At 40.1% G+C, this 9,144-nt stretch overlaps 1 pseudogene; it reads right to left on the reverse strand.

Annotated features, from left to right (window-relative positions):
* Window positions 1-6,360: 6,360 nt before the first annotated feature.
* Window positions 6,361-7,434, reverse strand: LOC123289331 (tricarboxylate transport protein, mitochondrial pseudogene; annotated as a pseudogene).
* Between the last annotated feature and the right edge of the window lie 1,710 nt (window positions 7,435-9,144).

The following is a 9,144-nucleotide window of genomic DNA, read 5'->3' on the forward strand; positions in this document are numbered from 1 at the left end:
AATAAAGTCTATTAAAAAATAAATTATTTTTAAAGACAAATCTAAAGATTTTATAGGTTTATTTTGGATTATGAAGGTAATAAAAGCATTTTGCACAAATAACAAAACATTTTAAAGAAGAAAATAAAGATCACCTATATTCAACTATCCAAAGATAGTATCTGTTAATAGTTTGATGGATACCATTCTAGGAATAATAATGACATAACTTAATAAAATAATGAAATGTTATTAATTTTTAAGATGAAAGTGATATACAGTTTTGTGACCTTTTGTACTTAGTATATTATGAAATGTTTATGTTAAATATTGAACTCAACTTTTTTATTATTTCAGAATGCATATAGAGCTGTGCCAGTGCTCTGAATGGATACCTAGATGTTGCTTATTTCATTTTATAAACAAGGCTGTAACACACATCCTTGAACACTCAACTTTGAACATTTGTTCAGTTCTTTCATTTGAATAATTTTTAGAGATGGAATTGTTAGGGTGGAACTTAAGAGTATTCCGTATTCAAGTGTTTTGTTATTAAGTGAAATGTAGCATAAAGAGGTGAGGAATTAATGTCTTTAGCCATTTAATAATCACAGGCATTATTCATTTTATCTAAATGTACTGGTACACAGGTGGATTTGTGATACTATCTTAAATTGACTAATATAGGTTTAGGTCATCATTGGCTAAAAAGCTGCAAAACCACTGATTACAAATATCAACCATTTTTATCACTGGAACCCAATCACTTGTCTCTCTTTTTTGTGAGTTCTGTGCTCCGTTAAATGGAAGAACTGCTCTTGATATGCTTTCAAGTCTTTGATTTTGATTCCAAATGTTATTATGATGCTTATGATTTACATAATCAAAAAATAATGGTATGTGATCATTGTGAAACTCCAGTCATCAAATGGTAACCACTGCTTTGTGTATATACATATGCAATATTTTAAAAATTAATGTAAAATTGAATATAAATCAGGTTTTTCTATTTTCGTCCATCTCCTTAACAGTTTCAGAAATAAAGTAGGTAAGATATCAAATAATTGAGCACTAATGCCTTATGAAAGTATTCATATTCCTAACATTTTCCCATTTCCCCCACCTCCCAGCTCCTGGTAACCATCGTTCTACTCTCTGTTTCTATGAATTTGGCTTTTTTAGTTTCCACATATAAGTGGTACCATTCAGTATTTGTCTTTCTCTGTCTGGCTTATTTAACTTAGCATAATACCCTCAAGCTCCACCCCTGTTGTCACAAATGGCAGAATTTCCTTCTTTCTCATGGCTGAATAGTATTCCATTGTATGTATGCTCCATATCTTCTTTATCCATTCATCTGTTAATGGACACAGGTTGTTTTCATATCTTGGCTATTGAGAATAATGCTGCAATGAACATGAGACGGGATATCTCTTTGAGTTGGTGATTTCACTTTCTTTGGATATGTACCCAGAAGCAAGATTGCTGGATTATATGGTAGTTATACTTTTAATTCCTCAAGGAATCTCCATACAATTTTCCACAGTGGCTGTACCAGCTTACACTCCCACCAAAAGTGCACAAGGGTTCCCTTTCTGAGTGGGATGTTTTATGGTTGATGAAATGTTCTAAAATTGATTGTGCTGATGGTTGCACAACTCTGTGAATACACTAAAAAAAACTTATTTGTACATTTTAAATGGGTAAATTGTATGATATAGGAATTATATCTTAATAATGCTGTTTAAAAAAAAGACAATCCATGGGAACTAGTTGGGGCATTTTTGAATATTTGTAAGTTATAGATAACAAAAATGTGTCGATTATTTTCTACTTGTTAGAATATGTTCAGAAATTTTGTTTCCTAACAAAAGAAAGCACGGGATACCATTGGACACCCACTGAAGTGGCTAAAATTAAAAAGTGACACAGATGTAGAGTAACAGGAATTCTTATATATCGTTAATGTGATTGCAAAATGATACAGCTTCTTTGAGAAACAGTTTGGCATATCATAAGAAGTTAGGCATATGCTTGCAGTGTGACCCAGAAAGTTTGCTCCAGGCATTGACCCAAGACAAATAAAACCTATGTTTGCACAAAGACATGAAGTTGAATATTCATAGCAGAATTATTCATAATAGCTGAAAACTGAAAACAATCTAAGTATCTATCAACTAGTGAATAAACAGGTATGATAGATCTATACAGTGGAATACTACTCGACAATAAAAAGAAATGGCCAATATAAGCATAAAACATTTTGCTAAGTGACAAGACTGCATATTATATAATTCTACTTATACGAAATTCTAGAAAAGGCAAAACTATCATGACAAATTGGATCAGTAGTTTCAGGGTCAGCGGAGATAACTGACTATAGAAATGGGCACAAGGGAACTTCTTGGGGTATTGGGAACATTTTATATCTTGATTATGGTCATAACCCAAATTACGTCTTTACCTTATTTAAAACAGCTCTCCATTGTCCACAGAATTGTTTTACCTATTTCATATGGCATAAAAATTGTTTATGATGTTATTACTGCCTACTCTTGACAATTTATAAGTTTATGCTTCCACCTCACTCTTCTGTCAATCAAATCAACTTTTAGATGCAAGAATGTGCTAAACTAGAAGTTCCGTGTTTAGAAAATAAGGCTTCTTGAGACTTCCTTGTTCACCATTAATTGCAATGTGTCCTTAGAATCTTTTTTGAGTTATCTGGGGAGAGGCCTCCACGGTCCTTCTACACACTTGAGCTCACATAATTCCATCATGAAATGTACAAAATCTGAGAGCTTTTAGGTGTTCTTTTAATATGTAACTCCCAATGTTAGACTGTAAATTCCTTGATAAAATAACTTTCTCTTTGAATCCCTGGAGAATATTTATTCACGGAATATATCCTGTCTTTTAATTAGTTTCCCCAGGACTTTTAATTCTGAAGATCAGCTCATCAGTTCTGACACCAGTTTGAACCAACTCCTGTCTAAAGGAAAAAAACCTCTCTGATCCAAAAATCCTTGCCAAGCTCATACTACACAGTCTCCCACAGACATTACCCTTAAATAGTCTGAATTCCTGACCCAGATACACATGGGCTATAAGAAAATGACTGTTTTAAGGCACTAAGTTTTGGTTACTTTGTTATGCAGCAATAGGAAGCTGAAACTCCTGGTAGTAGATACATTTTCCTACCATGTTGGAAAATCACTTAGCACTATATACTAAAGGTGACTTAAGCATGTTCTATCACTTATCGTTTTCACTCCTAAGCATATATGCAAGAGAAATGTGCACACATGTACCAAGACATGAACATGCAGGTTTTTAACATTAGTTGAAACAGCCAAAAAGTGGAGACAATTCAAATGTCTAACAATAGAAGGAAGAGTGGATAAAGTGTGTTATAATCATAAAATAGATTCATACAACAACAAAAATGGACAAACTGCAGCTGTACACATCAACATGGATCTTGCAAGTGTACTATGAAGGGAATGAAGCCAAACATACTGAAATGCATACTGTACGACAGCATAAATCAGGTAACGTTCTATGTGCACTTGAGAAGAGTGTGTGTGTGTGTGTGTTGTTGGGTGGGGTGTTCTATAGATGGTGCTAAGTCTAATTGGTTTATAGAGTTGTTCTAACTTTCTATGTCCTTGTTGATATGCTGTCTAGTGGTTCTACCAATTATTGAGAGTTCAGTATTAAAGTCGTCAACTATTATTGCTGAATTGTCTGTTTCTCCCTCTAGTTGTCAGTTTCTGTTTCAAGTATTTTGGGGCTCTGTTTCTCAGGTGCACATATATATTTACAATTTATAATTTATAATTATGTCTTCTTGATGGATGGACCCTTCTATGATTATTAAATATGGGCCATACTTTTCTGTTTCTTTGCATGTCTCATTTTTTTGTTGAATACTGGATATTCAAAATAACATTATGTGGCAACTCTGGAAATCAGATTCCCCTCCCATTCCAGAGTTTGCTGTTGTTGCTATTTTCTTTTTTAGTGACTTCCTGAACGAATTCTGTAAAGTCTCAATTATTTATTGTATGTGACCACTGAAGTCTCTGCCCAGTTAGCTGAGTGGTCAGCTAATGACTGGAGAGATATTTCCTTAAATGCTTTGCACCCAGTTCTCCGTTCTGGTAGCTTACTTCTGTTCCTCCATTATCCAAGATTGTTGTGTTTATATGACCTTAATTGAATTTTTGGGAGTAATAGAGGGAGCAGAGAATAGCTAAGACCAGCCAACAACCTAATATTAATATGAGATATTGCTATTTTTATAAATCCTTAGCCTTCCCTGCCACTAGGTATTTCTCATTGGCTAATTTCTCTGGATTCCTTTTAGTTCTCAAGATTTCTGGGCTCTCTCCTCCTCTCTTCCTGATACTCTCTCCACTCTCCGTTCTCCCAATGTTCCAACCCCTTCTGGAGAAGCCAGGATTGAATTTTAAAATTCTGGAACTTCATCATTAAATAGAATAAGCTAGTTATCTTTATAATAATCTTTTTTTTATTGGAACGATCTCAGGACCTGCTTTCACAATAAAGCAGACTGCTTGAGGTGTATTTCTAAATATGAGAGCCACATAACCAAGAGATGAGATAATTATACTACTCTTCTGAAAGGGGAAGTGGCTGAGGTCAGTTTCGTTATCAAACAGCATTTTTTCCTTTAAGCTATTTTGTTTGGTTTTGTGAGAAATCATTCTGAAGGCCTCCTTCATTTCTACCATTGTTTATGAAAACATCTCTTCCTTCACTTTTGAAGGTTTCGTTTTAATATAGCAGTTTTTCATTTTACCAGAAAAGAATTATTTTTGTGTTGATCAAAATAACATGTTTAAAGATGGACTCTAGATTTGGCATCAGGATTCATTTAGTTTATTGGTTATGGCACTGCTGTTATTAAAATTTTATTGGTCCTTTCATGTCAATTCTGCACGGTTCTTGTTAGAGTTGTTCTAAGATAGCTCAAAGTTTTAATATAACTGATAACGGAATCCTTTTCTGGTCACTGTATCTTCCAACTGGCTTCAAGAAAATTATTGACTTTTAAAATTTATCTTTTATTAGGCTACTTTACTAGACTGTTTCTGGGGAACAGTTTTAATTGATTTGTTTTTAGATATAAAATCATATCGTTTGCAAGAGATAATTTTATCTCCTTTTCTCCAATATCAATGCCTATTATTTCTAGTTAATATTTTATTGTGAATTTCCTAGCAAAATTCTTGTTGCCTTGTGACAGGTGAGATTATTGTGAGCACTGACCTTTAGGAAAATAAAATTTCAAGATTAATATTATTAAAACTGTTAAGTCATGAACTCTGTGATGTTTCCTGTGTTTCACAATCAAACAAGCCTATTGTGTACAGTGGGTTTAACTATTTCAAGCTCATCATGAATGGGCCACTCTTGCCCATTATCCCCAAAATGTCATCCTACAACTTATTTAGTTCTATTGCTATTTTTTTTCCTCCTTCTCCCAAAGCCCCCCAGTACATAGTTGTATATTCTAGTCGTAGGTCCTCCTGGCTCTGCTATATGGGACGCTGCCTCAGCACGGTCTGATGAGAAGTGCTAACTCCGCGCCTAGGACCCAAACCCACCAAACCCTGAGTTGCAGAAGCGGAGAGCCCAAACTGAACCACTCGGCCACGGTGGCGGAGCGGCCCGTATTGTTAATTCTTATATTATTCAATCTAATTGTTACTTCTCTTCTTTACCTAAGAAAGAAAAAGTCTGCTTATTCGTGTGGTATGACCAAATTCTCCTGATGGTCCTCCAGCTGAAGCGTCCATTTACCCTTGGTGATCCAGAGAAAGTGAACTGCCAAAAGGACCCAGCAAAGGCATGGGAACAGCATACCTTGCAAAGAGAACGTGGTAATAGATGTATCTGCTCTCCATGCACAACTTTTTATTTCATTTTTCCGGCGGGATCTGGTTTATTCCGCCTTGGGAGGGTGGTCCTCAGAGTGCCGGGTACCACCCTTGCCCGGTCGGAGAGAGGGTCCATTAAGGCCGGTGGTGGGAGAAATGGGGTGAGGGTACGCAGCAACTGCAAGGCAGCGAGGCCAGGCCGCTCTGGTAGGCCTGGCGGGTGCCCCTGCTGCCTAGGGTGGAAGGCACGGGGCTGGGACCCGTCCTGGCTACAGGGCTGTGAACCCAGTCCACACAGGCACCGCGGGCAGCGGGGCACAGGGTCACAGGGCACGGAACATGAAATACAGACACATGGCTCATGACTAAGCACAGGGACAGCGGGAACAGATTCACAGGCCAGAGGGACACCCAGCCTTAGCCGGACACATGGACACAACGGTGGTGTCATTCAGACCATAGGGGACACACGGCACTATGGGACACGTGGCCTCAATGGCCACAGGGGACAGACCAGGCCACGCAGTGCGGGGGTCGGGGAAAGGGAGGACTGCTCAGGAATGGCGGCGAGAGGGGCTTCGGCGCCCGACTGGAGGCGCCTGGGGGCAGCCCCGACGCAGAAACCTCGGGGGCTCAGTCCGTCCTCCACTTTGTTGAGCAGCTTCACCACCTCATCGTGGATGATGAACACGATGGCCACGTCCACGGAGACCTGGCCCAGGGAGGGGCAGTGCCCTAGTAGGACGCCTTGAACTCCTCATTCCTCTGGACCTGCGAGCAGCCGTCCAAACGCCCCAGCGTCTGTGCGCCTCCAGGCCCTGCATCCGGGTCTCCATCACGGCCACAGGCGTGTTCCCGAAGCTGCGCTCGCGGTAGCTCCGAATCCCGCGTGAACAGCAGTTTCAAGGGCTTGATGGGGTTGGGCGCGCGGTACCGGCTGCGCGCGAGGAAGCGCATGGCCTGCCTGCATCTCTGCTTCAGCACGGTGGCCATGAGTCTCTGATACGTCTCCTTCAGCCCTTGTTCCCGCAGTCCCCTTGACCCCGTGAAGAATCCTCTGTCCTTTGGGTTAAGGGAGGTCTGGTCGTGGATGAACTTCGCCTTGGTGGTGTCCATGGGGCGCTCGACCACCAGGCCCTCTGCCACGCCGGCGCCCGTGCCGCACGGCAGCCCGCGCGTGCTGTCCAGCCATCCTTGGGCGTCCGGCTCGTGGTTGCTGAGGAACATCCCGAACCCGACGGCCGCCCTGAGGCTGGAGCCTTAGGCCTCGGTACAGGTCTGGATGCCAGGGCTGCGGACCGTCTGCGGCACGCAATCCTGATGCTTGGTTCCGCGGAGGGTGCGAGCGCTCGTCCCTCTGCGGCTGCGTGTTCACGTCCTCGGTGGCGAAAGTGATGCAAATTGCGATGCTGCCTGCGGGGACCGCGACCCGGGTCTTGAGACCCCCGGCCGCCCCCCCCGGACTTTGCCCCGCGTCTGTGCCGCGGGGAGGCTGGCCGGGTCCCCATGCGTCGCCGTATTGTCCTGGCGAGGCGCGGAGCGGCGACATGCCGGGCGAGTCCCTCCAGAGTGAACTTTTTAAAGAACGTATCGTTTATGATCTGTTTGAGGGTAGTTTGGAGAGATTTTGCCCTTTTAACACTAAATACTTCAGTGTTTAAGAACAAGGACATCCTCTTACGTCACCACAGTGCAATTATGAAGATCAGGAAATTTAACTCTGATACAATGCTATTATTTAATCCACAGCCCATATTCAGATTTTGTCTACTGTCCTAATAATGTCCTTTAGAGAGAATTTTTTCCTGGTCCACTATTCAGTGCTGGGTCATGCGTTGCATTTAGTTTTCTTGTCTCTAATCTCCTGGAACATTTCCTTAGCCTTTTTGTTTGTATCCTGACCTTGACATTTTTGAAAAGTATAGACCGGTTATTTTGCAGAATATCCTTCAGCTTGATTTTGTCTGGTTTTTCCTCTTGCTTAGATTCAGGTTATGTATGTTCGACAGGAATACTAAAGAAGTGGTATTATGTCCTCAGTGCGTCATATCAGAAGGCACCTGGAGTCAATTTGTCCCGTCGTTGGTGATGTTAAGGTGGTTATCCTCCAGGTCTCCCAGATGTAGAGCTATTACTATGTTTTTAAAAAAATTAATATGTAGTTTGTGGTGAGATACTTTGACACCATGTAAATAGCCTGTTTCTCATCCAACTTTTACCTATTACAACTATGATACTTACATTTACCTACTATAATATTTTACCTATGATAATCTGTTACCATAGCAACTTTAACCTTGTTTGATGATTTTCTAACCCAATCATATTTATTTTTTGGCATCCTACTGTAAGAAAGAGCTTTCCTTCTTCCCTCCCTCCCTTCCTTCCTTCTTTCCTTCCTTTCAAAAGAACTCATGCATTCTTGTTTTATTCTATGGGTTATAGTTCATTTTTACCATTATTTATTTTGATGCTCAAAATAATCTGTCCCAGATTTGGCTAATGGGAACCTCATCCACTGTGCTTCTATGGCCTTTTGAAATATCCTAATCATTTTCTGCATGGTTCCTTACATTCTAGTGCGATGAGGTGCTCCAATCTAATCTTGTTCTTTTCCTGCTCCAGACTTTTTAATAGCCATTTCTCCAAGGAACTATGTTTCCTTTTAGTTGAGAATTGTATTTAGAAACCAAGATCTGGGCGGGAAGTGTGTCCATTGCTACTGAGGGTTCATTGCCCTCGCAGTATGTGTATATTGAATAAAATTTCTGATCACTTGTTGGGACAAGTGGCTTAAAGAGTAAACTTTTTTTTTGACTTCTGGAACATTTGATTTTTGATTTTTTTTATGGAGGTCATAATAATTTATAACATTGTAAAATTTCTGTTGTACATTGTTATTTGTCTGTCACCATATATATGTGCCCCTTTACCCCTTATGCCCATCCCCTAACCCCTTCCCCTCTGGTAACCACTAGTCTGATCTGTTTGTCCGTGTCTTTGTTTATCTTCCACATATGAGTGAAATCATACAATGTTTGTCGTTGTCTGTCTGGCTTATCCCGCTTAACATAATACCCTAAAGTTCCATTCATGTTGTTGCAAATGGGACGATTTTGTCTTTTTGAATGGCTGAGTAGTATTCCATTGTATATGTGTGTGTATATATATATATATATATATACACACACACACACCACATCTTCTTTATCCATTCATCAGTTGATGGGCACTTGTGTTTCTTCCACATCTTGGCTAT

The sequence above is a fragment of the Equus asinus genome, chromosome 10 (genome assembly GCF_041296235.1).
Source record: "Equus asinus isolate D_3611 breed Donkey chromosome 10, EquAss-T2T_v2, whole genome shotgun sequence".
NCBI lineage: Eukaryota > Metazoa > Chordata > Mammalia > Perissodactyla > Equidae > Equus > Equus asinus.